Source organism: Thalia democratica, chromosome 7 (genome assembly GCF_965202585.1).
Source record: "Thalia democratica chromosome 7, ktThaDemo2.hap1.1, whole genome shotgun sequence".
NCBI lineage: Eukaryota > Metazoa > Chordata > Thaliacea > Salpida > Salpidae > Thalia > Thalia democratica.
In genome coordinates this window covers 20,521,983-20,545,042 of record NC_139171.1, presented here as the reverse complement: position 1 = coordinate 20,545,042, position 23,060 = coordinate 20,521,983, and positions in this window count along the sequence as shown.

Below are 23,060 nucleotides of genomic sequence, written 5' to 3'. Positions count from 1 at the left end.
TTACATATTGTTTTTGTTATTTTGTACTGAAAACCTAAGAGTTTTACCAAGTTTTACTCGAGTATTTTTTAAAAAATTAAAAAAGAACTTTAAAGAAGTTTAGAAAAAACTTCATATTTGAACAATTAAACAATAAGTGGCTTTTTCGTATTAGATTAAAAAATATTTATATTTTTCTTACAAAAATTAAACTTATATTTCGATAACTAATTTGCGCCAACTAGATTAACTAATCACAAAAGGTTATTTAGTTTATCGAAGTATACTATTTTCTATTTTTTATCCTATATTTTGTTGAGCATAGTTAACAATCTCTATCGTTAAAGATGTTGAGTTTAAAACGCTCGAAATCAAGCACTCGACCAAGAACATCCCGTGTGCTAATCAATATGTTTATCAAGAAGCACTGGTAGAAAACTCAACATAAAGTAAGACGGGTGCGGTGGAAAGTTCTTCAAAGAAGAAGATTAAGTGGCTGCAGAAGAATCACGAAACATATGGGTTCAAAACAACACACAAACCTATGTCGCCTCAACACCTACAGGCTTTGAAGAGGTTATAATCAAAATGGTGCAAAAAGTGTAGCTTAGAACTTTATGGGATATAACTAAGTGCAAAGATTTGATTGCACCTTCGGACGAATTTATAATGTTCATAAAATCTCAATAACTAAAAAAACTTAAAAATATTAACTAACTAAAGTTAGTAACTAAAAAATATTATTTTAATTGCAATATTAATAAATTTACGAAAAATATTTTGTTCAAACTTCAGAAAATATTAAGGTAAAGAATAAATGTTTAACAAGTAACTTAAAAATACATCATAGAATTAAAAGACCTAATTTAAAATATAAAACGGAGTAAAAAACTAAAACGAACAATAAAATAAAAGAAATTAATAAATAGTTCGGTATAAATATCGGCAGAGAATTTATATATCTAGTAAAAAGCATTTCAAGAAAAATAACCAATTATTATAAATCATCTTCAGACTTAATATGCAAACTAATTATTCATATACGGCTAATTTGGAGAGATTGATTTAGTCACATATCTTAAACATTTAAACAAACGTAATATAATCCAGAATTAATGTTATTGCACTGGTGGCTGCAAATATAATTTCAAAGGTGCATTTTCTGTTATGAGCAGAGTTGGTAAAGTGCTAATGATTAAAAAAAAAAAATAATTGTGTTTTAAGTTAGTATTTTCACGCTTGAGTAAATAAAGCAGTGTCTTTGAGCATTATTAAAAAGATTGAAAATAATTATCTATGGATTACAGTGAATCTTAGATTATTCCTGTTTTTACAAATAAATTATTGTACTTTATGTATGTTGATGATTTTTTGTCGTTGGTCGAGAATTTTATAAATGATATTTTTAATATTATGAATAATACTCATAACTCCAGTAGTTTCACTATGCAAAAAGAAAACAAAAGAAAACTTGCTCTTTTAGATGTACAAGTTAAACGAAAATAAAAAATATTTTTAACGTTGATGTATAGAAAGAAAACCTTTACAGGTTGTTATTTGAATATCCAATCCAACCGTAGTTTAAAGAGAAAAGTAAATCTAATCAGAACTTTGTGTCATCGTGAGCATTAACACATGTTCCCAAAAATGCAACTAAGTTAAATCAAATAGGTAGAGTTATTATTTAATAATAACAAGTATCCACAAGATTTTGTAAATAAAAAAAATCTTAACATTTAAAAAACTTAAACAAAAGAAAGACAATAGAAACTGAAAAATATGTAGTTACTTTACTCCCATTGATTAATAAAAGCTCAGAAATTTTAAAAGAAATATTTAGACAACTGATAAGAAATACTTACTATGCAGCAAACCCTAGACTCGTTTTAACGACAAAACCAGATAATTAACTATTAATATCAGGTGGTAAAGATCCAATATCGATCTTGAATAAATGTATAGTAATTTACCAATTTAGCTGCTGTTGTAAAGCAAAATATTTTTGATTGACAACAAGACATCGAAGAAAAAATATAAAAAAGCATATTCCAAAGATTGAAAAGAATTTTCGTTTTTAGAAAAGAAACATGATATACCGGTAAAGGTTTTAAATGCATCTAAAAGTTCATCCATTGCAAAACATTTGGTAAATAACTCAACACATGCGAACAGTATAAATCTCAATAAACATAAAATTATTTAAAAAATTGGTAACATGTTCGATTTGATTAAATTAGAAGCCACTTGTATTTTGTTAAGGAAATCTGTTTTATGTAAGCAAAATGGTTTTAATTATATTGTTTCTTTATTTTTGTAATTGTTTATAAGGCGTGTTATTTTTATTATTTATTGTATAGTTTAACTGTAGGTTAACTATAATGTAAGTAAACTTAAATAATTTAAAATGTTACTTATTGCTTTTATCTCTTACTGCTTTTTTGATTACTTGCTTACTATGTAAGTTTGTGAAATTTTATATAGTCTTAGCTTTGTACTCTACTGATGAAAACTGCTCGAAATTTATTTAGTTTTAATAAATTTGTGTGTCTTGTATATTTTATTGTATAATTACTGCTTAGAAAACTTCTAATAACAAAGTTTTAAGCTTTTCCGCTTGATATTGAAGTGAAATAATTCTTTAAATTTAATGTTAAGTTAAAGTGTTCAGATACATAAAAAAGACATTACTTTAATAATTTTATTTTTTTCTGTAGTAAAAAATAAAGTTATTAACAAAACGCTTAGTAAAAATTTTAACTTTTGCTTTCACACTAGATACATTTAAAAGAACTAATACCTTGAACACAATTCAAATATTTTTTACTTAATTAGTATGTTCATTTCAAATTCTCGTACTAATATGACCAGTAATCTAAATGAGCTTATGGTTATTTATTTTTTGTAAGAAAAATCTAAACACTTTTTTTCAAATTCACAGATGGATGCTCAAGAATAATGATTATGTCACTGCAATATTTTTACTGCTTTTACCACAAATTCCTGTTTTTAGTTCTAGCAAATTTTACACATAGTCTGTGAATTTTCATTGAAGATTATGTCTAAAAAATATTATTTTAATTAAACACTTTTTTGATGCACTTACTACTTTTAATTTGCATGTAACTGAACAGAAGTTATGTTTATTTACTTTACAAAACAAACTAACCCAAAAATTAGATTCTTTCAAACAATTTAAATAAATAACAAAGTAAAATTGTTTTTACCTAGTTATGAAGCTTTGTAATCATTCCGTAATATAAAGTATTTGCATTTAGAGACTAGAGGAAGTTAGGTTATATTACAATAACTAATTTAAAAACCTATACAATGGTCATAAAGAACAGAGTTTCTCAGAATGGGCTATTATAGCAACTTGAGTGTTAATAAGCTGAAAAAAGCGTCCAAAGACAAGGGGAGTGACAAATAAAATGGCGTTAAGGTCTTTAAGTAACTTTAGAAAAAGTACAAAGGATGATGTTTTTTTTTCTAAGCAAGGGTTGTGTATAAAAACTTTAATCTAAACTAACTTAGTTATTTTTTTGGGTACAAAAGTAAATCAAGTAACATATAACTTCTTTTCAAAGTCCTAAAATTAGTTAAATACTATTTAACTTAAAGTTTAAGTTGTAATTAACTATTGAACTTGCATTTAGCAAAAAAACCAATAATGTTTGATCAAAATGTTTTCAAAATTCTGGTAGTCAGAATTAGATAAAATAAAATGTTAAAAATAAAAATTGTAAGTCTTAATTTTTTTATTTTATTTTTAGAATAAAATAATAAAAAAATCTTAAAAAAAACAACAAAAAATTCTTAATAATTACTCTTTTACATTTTCAGAACTATTACAAGTTGTCACTTAATAAAATATGGTTCTGCTCTAAATGCGGTATAAATTAACGATAATAAGGTAAATAACTAAATAAATTTATATTTCAGAAAATTAAGTTTCTGTGTATATTATAAATGCTTAAGCAAAAGATATTACATTAAATTCTTAGTTAATAGTTTATCGTAATATTTTACTTAAAATTACTTACTTTCTATGAATTTAGTTAAGTAAAACTGTAACCAAAAATAAAGCATACTACTATAAGTGTAAACAACACTATTCTTTTATTTTTCCGTTTTAATAATGAAAATATACGAAAACCTTATATATACCGATGACAACCTAAAGAAAATACGCATAGGTGTTCAAACAAAAACATGCCTACAAATAGGGCATGTGTTATGTCCAGCAAACCAGTTTTCACAGCATTCCTGACAAAAATAATGCCGACCATCGCAAGTGAGACGCATCATCCTTCTTCCAACATCTATTTCGTCCATACATACTCCACACTTATCACCAACATGCGTTTCATCTGTGGTGAACAGCTGGAACCTTCTAATGCTTCTTTCAGTCAAGCCTTGCAGTCGAACAACGTTCTGTTGTTGTTGAAAGTTTTCAATGAAAGCCTGAAGCTGCTGCGTAGCATCTCTACTTTTTTCGTGAAATTTCTCACTGAGCTTAGATAGCCATTTCGTTTCCTTGTCATATTTTTCTTCAACAATTTTCCATTTGACTGATCTTTCATTCAATTGTCTTATAATCTCCACATTATTCAAATCTACAATACCGTGTGTCGCAACCTCTTGGTGGCATAAATTAAGTATGCTTTTGGTATCTTCACCCTCCTTTTCAAGAGTTTCTTTCAAGGCTTTAATTTTTTTTTCAAAAACATTACAAAAATAAACGAATTTTTCTTCGTATTCTCGGTGAAATAAATTTGCTTGATTTAAATTTTGCATGTTTTGGAGATCATTTTGCCAATTATGATAAAGGTCTTCAAGTTCTTGTTCGAGTTGCTTGTAAAACTTCTAAATTCATTTTTGTAGGTTATCCATAACATTTTAGAAAAGTATTTAATATGATAACAAACATACCAGCGATAATTAAAAAATACTTTATTTTTAACAAATATATCTAATAAAAATATAAAATGAATATCATTCTAATTTTATAATTAAAATGAATAGTATCTACGTGTGTAATTTTTGTTACTAGAAGTAGATGTTTAGCTTTGTAAAAGTTTCTCTAGAAGTTGTAGTTTAGTTTTTTGTCTTAACTAAGAAGAGATTGATTGATTTATTTAAATGTATTGAGCTTGTTTAAATGAATGAAAAATATATTTTTTATTTATTTAGAAGTAGTAAAAAAAATCAACTATGTACTAGTTCAAACTAAAAATAAAATCTGTCTTTTTTTTTGTACAATCTTTTGTACTCTAAAAAAGTTAATAAAAAAGAATCGCTTACCTCATCATCGTAACTTTCATTTGATAAAAAGCTTTCATCATTTTGTGGTGGGTTGTCCATGTTATTTTTTATAAATAAAAACTAAACATTAACAGGCTGTTTGTAAGTATTTTATTTTTAACTAAAAGTTTTTATAAGTTATATAATTCAATTAAACTTCAAAATACATAAATGTTGTATTTAAAACATACCAATTTACTTGCTTTCATTATTTTTAAAATAAACTTCTAATGTAGTAATACTTATTTAAAACGTGTTTCTAATTGTGGTTCAAATGTATGAAGAATATATGTTTATGTAAAAACCAGCAACTTTTAATACTTTGGATTGAAAAAAAACAGGTATATGCTAGAAGAACGCAAGTTCCATCATATTAGTTTTATTTTTTTAAAGCAATTTTTAGATATTAAAGTATGTAAAGATACCATGTCAAATAGAAAAAGAAGTCTGAGAGAATCTACTTTAGTTTAACCTTTACTGTAATACAGTTTTACCTCTTTTTTACCTAGTTTACATTTAAAAAAGTAGTACATTCAAAACAAAAACACAAAAAAAATACAGAACCTACTTTTCATTTATTCTTTAGGAATGACAAAAAAACACTTATTTTCTAGTTAGTACAGCAAGTCTAAGTTCCATTCAGTTTTTAAGCTTAAGTGACCCTTAAGCCTAGGTGACCATAAGGTAGCCAACCTAAGTTATTAAATGACTTTATTTTTTGAAGCAATACAGTCTTGCTTTAATTTGAATCTATTTTTCAAATTAAAAAAATTGCTTAAATACTTAAAGTAGTTTAAAATTTCATCAGTTTTAAATTAAATTTATCACTATTGATAAGTTTTTATTACCAATTTACTATACTATTTATTTAATGGCTTTAAATTTGTACGTTATTTTCAATCACTAAAAGTATATACAAAATTGCCATTATTTTAAGTAAAAAGTGAGTAATTCAGAGATTGCTATTATTTTAAGTAAGAAGTAACAGTAAGTCTGAGATTTTCATTGTTTTAAGTAAAACGTTACAAGGTCCTGTTATAAGCTATGTTTGATTAGGATGACAATTGTGTATTTAAGTACAATTTAAATATAGAAATATCAAAACGTACAATAAACATTAGTTCTACCTGATTAATATTATACAAAATTATATAGTAATCATTGATACATTATTTTAAATAAATTAAATTCAAACAACTAATTAGTAGATTGACACTTATTTTTGATTTTTGTTTTTACTGACATCGATTATTAGTAACACATCGAAAACAATTTACAACTCTCTTTTTTTCAAACTTACAAGGTTATAAAGGTTTTGTAAATAAATCAGAAATATTTTTTATTGAAATAGACAAATCTCGGATAATTGATACAACAATAAATAAAACTGATCTCAAAAAAATTTGCTGAAAGTTTGTAAAATCGGTTTTTAATCATTATTTTTTGTTTTTTACCAATGAGTGATCAAAAAAAAAAACCATGGTCAATCCAAAAATTTTGGTCAATCCAAAGACGTTGTCCGAAATCTGATGTTCTCAGGAAAACTTTAAAATACTTTTTAGCTTCTTACGACTAGAAATGACTAAGTTATTGCATCTAGAAGTTTATAATTGTCTAAAATTTTTGTTGTTGAATTTAGAAAAGCTCAAGCATAAAGAATCACAAAAATTTGCTCAGTTGCAGAACAGCAAAAAAAACAAAGTTAAAAATATTTCATTAAATTTTCAATTTAATATGATTAAATTCATAACTATTTTACTTCGAGTAAGCTACAATATAAAAAAAAAATTTTATGTACTAAATCGGCAATAATAAAAATATATGATAATGAAAGTTAAAAAATGTTTGTACTTCTTGTTAATGCGGGGAAAATAAACATAAAATTGATATTTTAAGTGATATAAGTTTGAATAAGAATTATAAACGAAAACATATTTTGAAAATAAGTAAACTAAAATAAAAAACCAAGGCTTATAAATAATTAAAAATAAAACAGTTTTTTAAAAAAGCGTCAGGAGAGGGATTCGAACCCTCGCCCACCTCGTGGACCATTAGCTAATATCTTAAGCTTTTATGGTGCCTTAAACTCTCGGCTATCCTGACTTATTATTAATGAAAAATATAGCATATATATACATGATCTAAGGACAAGTTTTTTTCAATCTGGCACAGCTTACAACAATATCTAGATTTAATCGCAGCTTAATTCTTATTAAGTGAATTATTAGTTTTTTTGTAGTTTTTAGAAATAGTTGGTCTAAAATGTGTGATATAAAGTTGTTTTTGTACTATTGTATATGCTACTAGTTTCTTTTGAATCACGACGTCACAAGGAAAAATTAACAAAAACAGCGAACAAAATATGTACATATGAAAATTATATTATTTCGTTAACATTATCAAAGCAAAAAAAAGTAAGTAAAATCATCAAGAAGCAACCTTTAAAATATTTCATCATTGTTCATCGAGTTCAACGTGTACTTAAAAAAAAAACTTAAGTATTTATAACATACTTTGAAAAAAACACTTTTTCATTTAAAAGCGAACAAATTAAACCTAGCGTTAGTAACGGCGGGGGTACGCTGTTAAGTTTGTCTGAAGTTTAAAAACAATTATACCACAATTTTCATAACTTGAACAATTTTCACGGAAGATTTTACGTTTCCTATCATATCGAAAAAATGCGACTTTTTTTGGTCAATCCAAAGACATTGTCTGAAAGCTGAGATTCTCAGGAACATTTTAAAATATTTTTTAGCTTCCTACGACTAGAAATGAGAAAGTTATTGCATCTAGAATTTTATAATTGGCTCAAAGTTTTGTTATTAAATTTAGAAAAGCTCAAGCATGAAGAATCACAAAAAGTTGCTCAGTTGCAGAACGACAAAAAAAAACAAAGTTATAATGATCTCATTTAATTTATATTTTTAATATGAAAAAATTCATAACCATATTACTTCGAGTAAGTTACAATTTTTAAAAATAATTTTTATGTACTAAATCGGCAATAATAAAAATATATGATAATAAAAGTTAAAAAATGTTTGTACTTCTTGTTAATGCGGGGAAAATAAACATAAAATTGATATTTTAAGTGATATAAGTTTGAATAAGAATTATAAACGAAAACATATTTTGAAAATAAGTAAACTAAAATAAAAAACCAAGGCTTATAAATAATTAAAAACAAAACAGTTTTTTAAAAAAGCGTCAGGAGAGGGATTCGAACCCTCGCCCACCTCGTGGACCATTAGCTAATATCTTAAGCTTTTATGGTGCCTTAAACTCTCGGCTATCCTGACTTATTATTAATGAAAAATATAGCATACATATATATGATCTAAGGACAAGTTTTTTTTCAATCTGGCACAGCTTACAACAATATCTAGATTTAATCGCAGCTTAATTCTTATTAAGTGAATTATTAGTTTTTTTGTAGTTTTTAGAAATAGTTGGTCTAAAATGTGTGATATAAAGTTGTTTTTGTACTATTGTATATGCTACTAGTTTCTTTTGAATCACGACGTCACAAGGAAAAATTAACAAAAACAGCGAACAAAATATGTACATATGAAAATTAAATTATTTCGTTAACATTATCAAAGCAAAAAAAGTAAGTAAAATCATCAAGAAGCAACCTTTAAAATATTTCATCATTGTTCATCGAGTTCAACGTGTACTTAAAAAAAAAAACTTAAGTATTTATAACATACTTTAAAACAAACACTTTTTCATTTAAAAGCGAACAAATTAAACCTAGCGTTAGTAACGGCGGGGGTACGCTGTTAAGTTTGTCTGAAGTTTAAAAACAATTATACCACAATTTTCATAACTTGAACAATTTTCACGGAAGACTTTACGTTTCCTATCATATCGAAAAAATGCGACTTTTTTTGGTCAATCCAAAGACATTGTCTGAAAGCTGAGATTCTCAGGAACATTTTAAAATATTTTTTAGCTTCCTACGACTAGAAATGAGAAAGTTATTGCATCTAGAATTTTATAATTGGCTCAAAGTTTTGTTATTAAATTTAGAAAAGCTCAAGCATGAAGAATCACAAAAAGTTGCTCAGTTGCAGAACGACAAAAAAAAACAAAGTTATAATGATCTCATTTAATTTATAATTTTAATATGAAAAAATTTATAATCATATTACTTCGAGTAAGTTACAATTTTTAAAAATAATTTTTATGTACTAAATCGGCAATAATAAAAATATATGATAATAAAAGTTATAAAATGTTTGTACTTCTTGTTAATGCGGGGAAAATAAACATAAAATTGATATTTTAAGTGATATAAGTTTGAATAAGAATTATAAACGAAAACATATTTTGAAAATAAGTAAACTAAAATAAAAAACCAAGGCTTATAAATAATTAAAAATAAAACAGTTTTTTAAAAAAGCGTCAGGAGAGGGATTCGAACCCTCGCCCACCTCGTGGACCATTAGCTAATATCTTAAGCTTTTATGGTGCCTTAAACTCTCGGCTATCCTGACTTATTATTAATGAAAAATATAGCATATATATACATGATCTAAGGACAAGTTTTTTTCAATCTGGCACAGCTTACAACAATATCTAGATTTAATCGCAGCTTAATTCTTATTAAGTGAATTATTAGTTTTTTTGTAGTTTTTAGAAATAGTTGGTCTAAAATGTGTGATATAAAGTTGTTTTTGTACTATTGTATATGCTACTAGTTTCTTTTGAATCACGACGTCACAAGGAAAAATTAACAAAAACAGCGAACAAAATATGTACATATGAAAATTAAATTATTTCGTTAACATTATCAAAGCAAAAAAAAGTAAGTAAAATCATCAAGAAGCAACCTTTAAAATATTTCATCATTGTTCATCGAGTTCAACGTGTACTTAAAAAAAAAAACTTAAGTATTTATAACATACTTTGAAACAAACACTTTTTCATTTAAAAGCGAACAAATTAAACCTAGCGTTAGTAACGGCGGGGGTACGCTGTTAAGTTTGTCTGAAGTTTAAAAACAATTATACCACAATTTTCATAACTTGAACAATTTTCACGGAAGATTTTACGTTTCCTATCATATCGAAAAAATGCGACTTTTTTTGGTCAATCCAAAGACATTGTCTGAAAGCTGAGATTCTCAGGAACATTTTAAAATATTTTTTAGCTTCCTACGACTAGAAATGAGAAAGTTATTGCATCTAGAATTTTATAATTGGCTCAAAGTTTTGTTATTAAATTTAGAAAAGCTCAAGCATGAAGAATCACAAAAAGTTGCTCAGTTGCAGAACGACAAAAAAAAACAAAGTTATAATGATCTCATTTAATTTATAATTTTAATATGAAAAAATTTATAATCATATTACTTCGAGTAAGTTACAATTTTTAAAAATAATTTTTATGTACTAAATCGGCAATAATAAAAATATATGATAATAAAAGTTATAAAATGTTTGTACTTCTTGTTAATGCGGGGAAAATAAACATAAAATTGATATTTTAAGTGATATAAGTTTGAATAAGAATTATAAACGAAAACATATTTTGAAAATAAGTAAACTAAAATAAAAAACCAAGGCTTATAAATAATTAAAAATAAAACAGTTTTTTAAAAAAGCGTCAGGAGAGGGATTCGAACCCTCGCCCACCTCGTGGACCATTAGCTAATATCTTAAGCTTTTATGGTGCCTTAAACTCTCGGCTATCCTGACTTATTATTAATGAAAAATATAGCATATATATACATGATCTAAGGACAAGTTTTTTTCAATCTGGCACAGCTTACAACAATATCTAGATTTAATCGCAGCTTAATTCTTATTAAGTGAATTATTAGTTTTTTTGTAGTTTTTAGAAATAGTTGGTCTAAAATGTGTGATATAAAGTTGTTTTTGTACTATTGTATATGCTACTAGTTTCTTTTGAATCACGACGTCACAAGGAAAAATTAACAAAAACAGCGAACAAAATATGTACATATGAAAATTATATTATTTCGTTAACATTATCAAAGCAAAAAAAAGTAAGTAAAATCATCAAGAAGCAACCTTTAAAATATTTCATCATTGTTCATCGAGTTCAACGTGTACTTAAAAAAAAAAACTTAAGTATTTATAACATACTTTGAAAAAAACACTTTTTCATTTAAAAGCGAACAAATTAAACCTAGCGTTAGTAACGGCGGGGGTACGCTGTTAAGTTTGTCTGAAGTTTAAAAACAATTATACCACAATTTTCATAACTTGAACAATTTTCACGGAAGATTTTACGTTTCCTATCATATCGAAAAAATGCGACTTTTTTTGGTCAATCCAAAGACATTGTCTGAAAGCTGAGATTCTCAGGAACATTTTAAAATATTTTTTAGCTTCCTACGACTAGAAATGAGAAAGTTATTGCATCTAGAATTTTATAATTGGCTCAAAGTTTTGTTATTAAATTTAGAAAAGCTCAAGCATGAAGAATCACAAAAAGTTGCTCAGTTGCAGAACGACAAAAAAAAACAAAGTTATAATGATCTCATTTAATTTATATTTTTAATATGAAAAAATTCATAACCATATTACTTCGAGTAAGTTACAATTTTTAAAAATAATTTTTATGTACTAAATCGGCAATAATAAAAATATATGATAATAAAAGTTAAAAAATGTTTGTACTTCTTGTTAATGCGGGGAAAATAAACATAAAATTGATATTTTAAGTGATATAAGTTTGAATAAGAATTATAAACGAAAACATATTTTGAAAATAAGTAAACTAAAATAAAAAACCAAGGCTTATAAATAATTAAAAACAAAACAGTTTTTTAAAAAAGCGTCAGGAGAGGGATTCGAACCCTCGCCCACCTCGTGGACCATTAGCTAATATCTTAAGCTTTTATGGTGCCTTAAACTCTCGGCTATCCTGACTTATTATTAATGAAAAATATAGCATACATATATATGATCTAAGGACAAGTTTTTTTTCAATCTGGCACAGCTTACAACAATATCTAGATTTAATCGCAGCTTAATTCTTATTAAGTGAATTATTAGTTTTTTTGTAGTTTTTAGAAATAGTTGGTCTAAAATGTGTGATATAAAGTTGTTTTTGTACTATTGTATATGCTACTAGTTTCTTTTGAATCACGACGTCACAAGGAAAAATTAACAAAAACAGCGAACAAAATATGTACATATGAAAATTATATTATTTCGTTAACATTATCAAAGCAAAAAAAAGTAAGTAAAATCATCAAGAAGCAACCTTTAAAATATTTCATCATTGTTCATCGAGTTCAACGTGTACTTAAAAAAAAAAACTTAAGTATTTATAACATACTTTGAAAAAAACACTTTTTCATTTAAAAGCGAACAAATTAAACCTAGCGTTAGTAACGGCGGGGGTACGCTGTTAAGTTTGTCTGAAGTTTAAAAACAATTATACCACAATTTTCATAACTTGAACAATTTTCACGGAAGATTTTACGTTTCCTATCATATCGAAAAAATGCGACTTTTTTTGGTCAATCCAAAGACATTGTCTGAAAGCTAAGATTCTCAGGAACATTTTAAAATATTTTTTAGCTTCCTACGACTAGAAATGAGAAAGTTATTGCATCTAGAATTTTATAATTGGCTCAAAGTTTTGTTATTAAATTTAGAAAAGCTCAAGCATGAAGAATCACAAAAAGTTGCTCAGTTGCAGAACGACAAAAAAAAACAAAGTTATAATGATCTCATTTAATTTATAATTTTAATATGAAAAAATTCATAACCATATTACTTCGAGTAAGTTACAATTTTTAAAAATAATTTTTATGTACTAAATCGGCAATAATAAAAATATATGATAATAAAAGTTAAAAAATGTTTGTACTTCTTGTTAATGCGGGGAAAATAAACATAAAATTGATATTTTAAGTGATATAAGTTTGAATAAGAATTATAAACGAAAACATATTTTGAAAATAAGTAAACTAAAATAAAAAACCAAGGCTTATAAATAATTAAAAACAAAACAGTTTTTTAAAAAAGCGTCAGGAGAGGGATTCGAACCCTCGCCCACCTCGTGGACCATTAGCTAATATCTTAAGCTTTTATGGTGCCTTAAACTCTCGGCTATCCTGACTTATTATTAATGAAAAATATAGCATACATATATATGATCTAAGGACAAGTTTTTTTTCAATCTGGCACAGCTTACAACAATATCTAGATTTAATCGCAGCTTAATTCTTATTAAGTGAATTATTAGTTTTTTTGTAGTTTTTAGAAATAGTTGGTCTAAAATGTGTGATATAAAGTTGTTTTTGTACTATTGTATATGCTACTAGTTTCTTTTGAATCACGACGTCACAAGGAAAAATTAACAAAAACAGCGAACAAAATATGTACATATGAAAATTAAATTATTTCGTTAACATTATCAAAGCAAAAAAAAGTAAGTAAAATCATCAAGAAGCAACCTTTAAAATATTTCATCATTGTTCATCGAGTTCAACGTGTACTTAAAAAAAAAAACTTAAGCATTTATAACATACTTTAAAACAAACACTTTTTCATTTAAAAGCGAACAAATTAAACCTAGCGTTAGTAACGGCGGGGGTACGCTGTTAAGTTTGTCTGAAGTTTAAAAACAATTATACCACAATTTTCATAACTTGAACAATTTTCACGGAAGACTTTACGTTTCCTATCATATCGAAAAAATGCGACTTTTTTTGGTCAATCCAAAGACATTGTCTGAAAGCTGAGATTCTCAGGAACATTTTAAAATATTTTTTAGCTTCCTACGATTAGAAATGAGAAAGTTATTGCATCTAGAATTTTATAATTGGCTCAAAGTTTTGTTATTAAATTTAGAAAAGCTCAAGCATGAAGAATCACAAAAAGTTGCTCAGTTGCAGAACGACAAAAAAAAACAAAGTTATAATGATCTCATTTAATTTATAATTTTAATATGAAAAAATTTATAATCATATTACTTCGAGTAAGTTACAATTTTTAAAAATAATTTTTATGTACTAAATCGGCAATAATAAAAATATATGATAATAAAAGTTATAAAATGTTTGTACTTCTTGTTAATGCGGGGAAAATAAACATAAAATTGATATTTTAAGTGATATAAGTTTGAATAAGAATTATAAACGAAAACATATTTTGAAAATAAGTAAACTAAAATAAAAAACCAAGGCTTATAAATAATTAAAAATAAAACAGTTTTTTAAAAAAGCGTCAGGAGAGGGATTCGAACCCTCGCCCACCTCGTGGACCATTAGCTAATATCTTAAGCTTTTATGGTGCCTTAAACTCTCGGCTATCCTGACTTATTATTAATGAAAAATATAGCATATATATACATGATCTAAGGACAAGTTTTTTTCAATCTGGCACAGCTTACAACAATATCTAGATTTAATCGCAGCTTAATTCTTATTAAGTGAATTATTAGTTTTTTTGTAGTTTTTAGAAATAGTTGGTCTAAAATGTGTGATATAAAGTTGTTTTTGTACTATTGTATATGCTACTAGTTTCTTTTGAATCACGACGTCACAAGGAAAAATTAACAAAAACAGCGAACAAAATATGTACATATGAAAATTATATTATTTCGTTAACATTATCAAAGCAAAAAAAAGTAAGTAAAATCATCAAGAAGCAACCTTTAAAATATTTCATCATTGTTCATCGAGTTCAACGTGTACTTAAAAAAAAAAACTTAAGTATTTATAACATACTTTGAAAAAAACACTTTTTCATTTAAAAGCGAACAAATTAAACCTAGCGTTAGTAACGGCGGGGGTACGCTGTTAAGTTTGTCTGAAGTTTAAAAACAATTATACCACAATTTTCATAACTTGAACAATTTTCACGGAAGATTTTACGTTTCCTATCATATCGAAAAAATGCGACTTTTTTTGGTCAATCCAAAGACATTGTCTGAAAGCTGAGATTCTCAGGAACATTTTAAAATATTTTTTAGCTTCCTACGACTAGAAATGAGAAAGTTATTGCATCTAGAATTTTATAATTGGCTCAAAGTTTTGTTATTAAATTTAGAAAAGCTCAAGCATGAAGAATCACAAAAAGTTGCTCAGTTGCAGAACGACAAAAAAAAACAAAGTTATAATGATCTCATTTAATTTATAATTTTAATATGAAAAAATTTATAATCATATTACTTCGAGTAAGTTACAATTTTTAAAAATAATTTTTATGTACTAAATCGGCAATAATAAAAATATATGATAATAAAAGTTATAAAATGTTTGTACTTCTTGTTAATGCGGGGAAAATAAACATAAAATTGATATTTTAAGTGATATAAGTTTGAATAAGAATTATAAACGAAAACATATTTTGAAAATAAGTAAACTAAAATAAAAAACCAAGGCTTATAAATAATTAAAAATAAAACAGTTTTTTAAAAAAGCGTCAGGAGAGGGATTCGAACCCTCGCCCACCTCGTGGACCATTAGCTAATATCTTAAGCTTTTATGGTGCCTTAAACTCTCGGCTATCCTGACTTATTATTAATGAAAAATATAGCATATATATACATGATCTAAGGACAAGTTTTTTTCAATCTGGCACAGCTTACAACAATATCTAGATTTAATCGCAGCTTAATTCTTATTAAGTGAATTATTAGTTTTTTTGTAGTTTTTAGAAATAGTTGGTCTAAAATGTGTGATATAAAGTTGTTTTTGTACTATTGTATATGCTACTAGTTTCTTTTGAATCACGACGTCACAAGGAAAAATTAACAAAAACAGCGAACAAAATATGTACATATGAAAATTAAATTATTTCGTTAACATTATCAGAGCAAAAAAAAGTAAGTAAAATCATCAAGAAGCAACCTTTAAAATATTTCATCATTGTTCATCGAGTTCAACGTGTACTTAAAAAAAAAAACTTAAGTATTTATAACATACTTTGAAACAAACACTTTTTCATTTAAAAGCGAACAAATTAAACCTAGCGTTAGTAACGGCGGGGGTACGCTGTTAAGTTTGTCTGAAGTTTAAAAACAATTATACCACAATTTTCATAACTTGAACAATTTTCACGGAAGATTTTACGTTTCCTATCATATCGAAAAAATGCGACTTTTTTTGGTCAATCCAAAGACATTGTCTGAAAGCTGAGATTCTCAGGAACATTTTAAAATATTTTTTAGCTTCCTACGACTAGAAATGAGAAAGTTATTGCATCTAGAATTTTATAATTGGCTCAAAGTTTTGTTATTAAATTTAGAAAAGCTCAAGCATGAAGAATCACAAAAAGTTGCTCAGTTGCAGAACGACAAAAAAAAACAAAGTTATAATGATCTCATTTAATTTATAATTTTAATATGAAAAAATTTATAATCATATTACTTCGAGTAAGTTACAATTTTTAAAAATAATTTTTATGTACTAAATCGGCAATAATAAAAATATATGATAATAAAAGTTATAAAATGTTTGTACTTCTTGTTAATGCGGGGAAAATAAACATAAAATTGATATTTTAAGTGATATAAGTTTGAATAAGAATTATAAACGAAAACATATTTTGAAAATAAGTAAACTAAAATAAAAAACCAAGGCTTATAAATAATTAAAAATAAAACAGTTTTTTAAAAAAGCGTCAGGAGAGGGATTCGAACCCTCGCCCACCTCGTGGACCATTAGCTAATATCTTAAGCTTTTATGGTGCCTTAAACTCTCGGCTATCCTGACTTATTATTAATGAAAAATATAGCATATATATACATGATCTAAGGACAAGTTTTTTTCAATCTGGCACAGCTTACAACAATATCTAGATTTAATCGCAGCTTAATTCTTATTAAGTGAATTATTAGTTTTTTTGTAGTTTTTAGAAATAGTTGGTCTAAAATGTGTGATATAAAGTTGTTTTTGTACTATTGTATATGCTACTAGTTTCTTTTGAATCACGACGTCACAAGGAAAAATTAACAAAAACAGCGAACAAAATATGTACATATGAAAATTATATTATTTCGTTAACATTATCAAAGCAAAAAAAAGTAAGTAAAATCATCAAGAAGCAACCTTTAAAATATTTCATCATTGTTCATCGAGTTCAACGTGTACTTAAAAAAAAAAACTTAAGTATTTATAACATACTTTGAAAAAAACACTTTTTCATTTAAAAGCGAACAAATTAAACCTAGCGTTAGTAACGGCGGGGGTACGCTGTTAAGTTTGTCTGAAGTTTAAAAACAATTATACCACAATTTTCATAACTTGAACAATTTTCACGGAAGATTTTACGTTTCCTATCATATCGAAAAAATGCGACTTTTTTTGGTCAATCCAAAGACATTGTCTGAAAGCTGAGATTCTCAGGAACATTTTAAAATATTTTTTAGCTTCCTACGACTAGAAATGAGAAAGTTATTGCATCTAGAATTTTATAATTGGCTCAAAGTTTTGTTATTAAATTTAGAAAAGCTCAAGCATGAAGAATCACAAAAAGTTGCTCAGTTGCAGAACGACAAAAAAAAACAAAGTTATAATGATCTCATTTAATTTATATTTTTAATATGAAAAAATTCATAACCATATTACTTCGAGTAAGTTACAATTTTTAAAAATAATTTTTATGTACTAAATCGGCAATAATAAAAATATATGATAATAAAAGTTAAAAAATGTTTGTACTTCTTGTTAATGCGGGGAAAATAAACATAAAATTGATATTTTAAGTGATATAAGTTTGAATAAGAATTATAAACGAAAACATATTTTGAAAATAAGTAAACTAAAATAAAAAACCAAGGCTTATAAATAATTAAAAACAAAACAGTTTTTTAAAAAAGCGTCAGGAGAGGGATTCGAACCCTCGCCCACCTCGTGGACCATTAGCTAATATCTTAAGCTTTTATGGTGCCTTAAACTCTCGGCTATCCTGACTTATTATTAATGAAAAATATAGCATACATATATATGATCTAAGGACAAGTTTTTTTTCAATCTGGCACAGCTTACAACAATATCTAGATTTAATCGCAGCTTAATTCTTATTAAGTGAATTATTAGTTTTTTTGTAGTTTTTAGAAATAGTTGGTCTAAAATGTGTGATATAAAGTTGTTTTTGTACTATTGTATATGCTACTAGTTTCTTTTGAATCACGACGTCACAAGGAAAAATTAACAAAAACAGCGAACAAAATATGTACATATGAAAATTATATTATTTCGTTAACATTATCAAAGCAAAAAAAAGTAAGTAAAATCATCAAGAAGCAACCTTTAAAATATTTCATCATTGTTCATCGAGTTCAACGTGTACTTAAAAAAAAAAACTTAAGTATTTATAACATACTTTGAAAAAAACACTTTTTCATTTAAAAGCGAACAAATTAAACCTAGCGTTAGTAACGGCGGGGGTACGCTGTTAAGTTTGTCTGAAGTTTAAAAACAATTATACCACAATTTTCATAACTTGAACAATTTTCACGGAAGATTTTACGTTTCCTATCATATCGAAAAAATGCGACTTTTTTTGGTCAATCCAAAGACATTGTCTGAAAGCTAAGATTCTCAGGAACATTTTAAAATATTTTTTAGCTTCCTACGACTAGAAATGAGAAAGTTATTGCATCTAGAATTTTATAATTGGCTCAAAGTTTTGTTATTAAATTTAGAAAAGCTCAAGCATGAAGAATCACAAAAAGTTGCTCAGTTGCAGAACGACAAAAAAAAACAAAGTTATAATGATCTCATTTAATTTATAATTTTAATATGAAAAAATTCATAACCATATTACTTCGAGTAAGTTACAATTTTTAAAAATAATTTTTATGTACTAAATCGGCAATAATAAAAATATATGATAATAAAAGTTAAAAAATGTTTGTACTTCTTGTTAATGCGGGGAAAATAAACATAAAATTGATATTTTAAGTGATATAAGTTTGAATAAGAATTATAAACGAAAACATATTTTGAAAATAAGTAAACTAAAATAAAAAACCAAGGCTTATAAATAATTAAAAACAAAACAGTTTTTTAAAAAAGCGTCAGGAGAGGGATTCGAACCCTCGCCCACCTCGTGGACCATTAGCTAATATCTTAAGCTTTTATGGTGCCTTAAACTCTCGGCTATCCTGACTTATTATTAATGAAAAATATAGCATACATATATATGATCTAAGGACAAGTTTTTTTTCAATCTGGCACAGCTTACAACAATATCTAGATTTAATCGCAGCTTAATTCTTATTAAGTGAATTATTAGTTTTTTTGTAGTTTTTAGAAATAGTTGGTCTAAAATGTGTGATATAAAGTTGTTTTTGTACTATTGTATATGCTACTAGTTTCTTTTGAATCACGACGTCACAAGGAAAAATTAACAAAAACAGCGAACAAAATATGTACATATGAAAATTAAATTATTTCGTTAACATTATCAAAGCAAAAAAAAGTAAGTAAAATCATCAAGAAGCAACCTTTAAAATATTTCATCATTGTTCATCGAGTTCAACGTGTACTTAAAAAAAAAAACTTAAGCATTTATAACATACTTTAAAACAAACACTTTTTCATTTAAAAGCGAACAAATTAAACCTAGCGTTAGTAACGGCGGGGGTACGCTGTTAAGTTTGTCTGAAGTTTAAAAACAATTATACCACAATTTTCATAACTTGAACAATTTTCACGGAAGACTTTACGTTTCCTATCATATCGAAAAAATGCGACTTTTTTTGGTCAATCCAAAGACATTGTCTGAAAGCTGAGATTCTCAGGAACATTTTAAAATATTTTTTAGCTTCCTACGATTAGAAATGAGAAAGTTATTGCATCTAGAATTTTATAATTGGCTCAAAGTTTTGTTATTAAATTTAGAAAAGCTCAAGCATGAAGAATCACAAAAAGTTGCTCAGTTGCAGAACGACAAAAAAAAACAAAGTTATAATGATCTCATTTAATTTATAATTTTAATATGAAAAAATTTATAATCATATTACTTCGAGTAAGTTACAATTTTTAAAAATAATTTTTATGTACTAAATCGGCAATAATAAAAATATATGATAATAAAAGTTAAAAAATGTTTGTACTTCTTGTTAATGCGGGGAAAATAAACATAAAATTGATATTTTAAGTGATATAAGTTTGAATAAGAATTATAAACGAAAACATATTTTGAAAATAAGTAAACTAAAATAAAAAACCAAGGCTTATAAATAATTAAAAATAAAACAGTTTTTTAAAAAAGCGTCAGGAGAGGGATTCGAACCCTCGCCCACCTCGTGGACCATTAGCTAATATCTTAAGCTTTTATGGTGCCTTAAACTCTCGGCTATCCTGACTTATTATTAATGAAAAATATAGCATATATATACATGATCTAAGGACAAGTTTTTTTCAATCTGGCACAGCTTACAACAATATCTAGATTTAATCGCAGCTTAATTCTTATTAAGTGAATTATTAGTTTTTTTGTAGTTTTTAGAAATAGTTGGTCTAAAATGTGTGATATAAAGTTGTTTTTGTACTATTGTATATGCTACTAGTTTCTTTTGAATCACGACGTCACAAGGAAAAATTAACAAAAACAGCGAACAAAATATGTACATATGAAAATTATATTATTTCGTTAACATTATCAAAGCAAAAAAAAGTAAGTAAAATCATCAAGAAGCAACCTTTAAAATATTTCATCATTGTTCATCGAGTTCAACGTGTACTTAAAAAAAAAACTTAAGTATTTATAACATACTTTGAAAAAAACACTTTTTCATTTAAAAGCGAACAAATTAAACCTAGCGTTAGTAACGGCGGGGGTACGCTGTTAAGTTTGTCTGAAGTTTAAAAACAATTATACCACAATTTTCATAACTTGAACAATTTTCACGGAAGATTTTACGTTTCCTATCATATCGAAAAAATGCGACTTTTTTTGGTCAATCCAAAGACATTGTCTGAAAGCTGAGATTCTCAGGAACATTTTAAAATATTTTTTAGCTTCCTACGACTAGAAATGAGAAAGTTATTGCATCTAGAATTTTATAATTGGCTCAAAGTTTTGTTATTAAATTTAGAAAAGCTCAAGCATGAAGAATCACAAAAAGTTGCTCAGTTGCAGAACGACAAAAAAAAACAAAGTTATAATGATCTCATTTAATTTATAATTTTAATATGAAAAAATTTATAATCATATTACTTCGAGTAAGTTACAATTTTTAAAAATAATTTTTATGTACTAAATCGGCAATAATAAAAATATATGATAATAAAAGTTAAAAAATGTTTGTACTTCTTGTTAATGCGGGGAAAATAAACATAAAATTGATATTTTAAGTGATATAAGTTTGAATAAGAATTATAAACGAAAACATATTTTGAAAATAAGTAAACTAAAATAAAAAACCAAGGCTTATAAATAATTAAAAATAAAACAGTTTTTTAAAAAAGCGTCAGGAGAGGGATTCGAACCCTCGCCCACCTCGTGGACCATTAGCTAATATCTTAAGCTTTTATGGTGCCTTAAACTCTCGGCTATCCTGACTTATTATTAATGAAAAATATAGCATATATATACATGATCTAAGGACAAGTTTTTTTCAATCTGGCACAGCTTACAACAATATCTAGATTTAATCGCAGCTTAATTCTTATTAAGTGAATTATTAGTTTTTTTGTAGTTTTTAGAAATAGTTGGTCTAAAATGTGTGATATAAAGTTGTTTTTGTACTATTGTATATGCTACTAGTTTCTTTTGAATCACGACGTCACAAGGAAAAATTAACAAAAACAGCGAACAAAATATGTACATATGAAAATTATATTATTTCGTTAACATTATCAAAGCAAAAAAAAGTAAGTAAAATCATCAAGAAGCAACCTTTAAAATATTTCATCATTGTTCATCGAGTTCAACGTGTACTTAAAAAAAAAACTTAAGTATTTATAACATACTTTGAAAAAAACACTTTTTCATTTAAAAGCGAACAAATTAAACCTAGCGTTAGTAACGGCGGGGGTACGCTGTTAAGTTTGTCTGAAGTTTAAAAACAATTATACCACAATTTTCATAACTTGAACAATTTTCACGGAAGATTTTACGTTTCCTATCATATCGAAAAAATGCGACTTTTTTTGGTCAATCCAAAGACATTGTCTGAAAGCTGAGATTCTCAGGAACATTTTAAAATATTTTTTAGCTTCCTACGACTAGAAATGAGAAAGTTATTGCATCTAGAATTTTATAATTGGCTCAAAGTTTTGTTATTAAATTTAGAAAAGCTCAAGCATGAAGAATCACAAAAAGTTGCTCAGTTGCAGAACGACAAAAAAAAACAAAGTTATAATGATCTCATTTAATTTATAATTTTAATATGAAAAAATTCATAACCATATTACTTCGAGTAAGTTACAATTTTTAAAAATAATTTTTATGTACTAAATCGGCAATAATAAAAATATATGATAATAAAAGTTAAAAAATGTTTGTACTTCTTGTTAATGCGGGGAAAATAAACATAAAATTGATATTTTAAGTGATATAAGTTTGAATAAGAATTATAAACGAAAACATATTTTGAAAATAAGTAAACTAAAATAAAAAACCAAGGCTTATAAATAATTAAAAACAAAACAGTTTTTTAAAAAAGCGTCAGGAGAGGGATTCGAACCCTCGCCCACCTCGTGGACCATTAGCTAATATCTTAAGCTTTTATGGTGCCTTAAACTCTCGGCTATCCTGACTTATTATTAATGAAAAATATAGCATACATATATATGATCTAAGGACAAGTTTTTTTTCAATCTGGCACAGCTTACA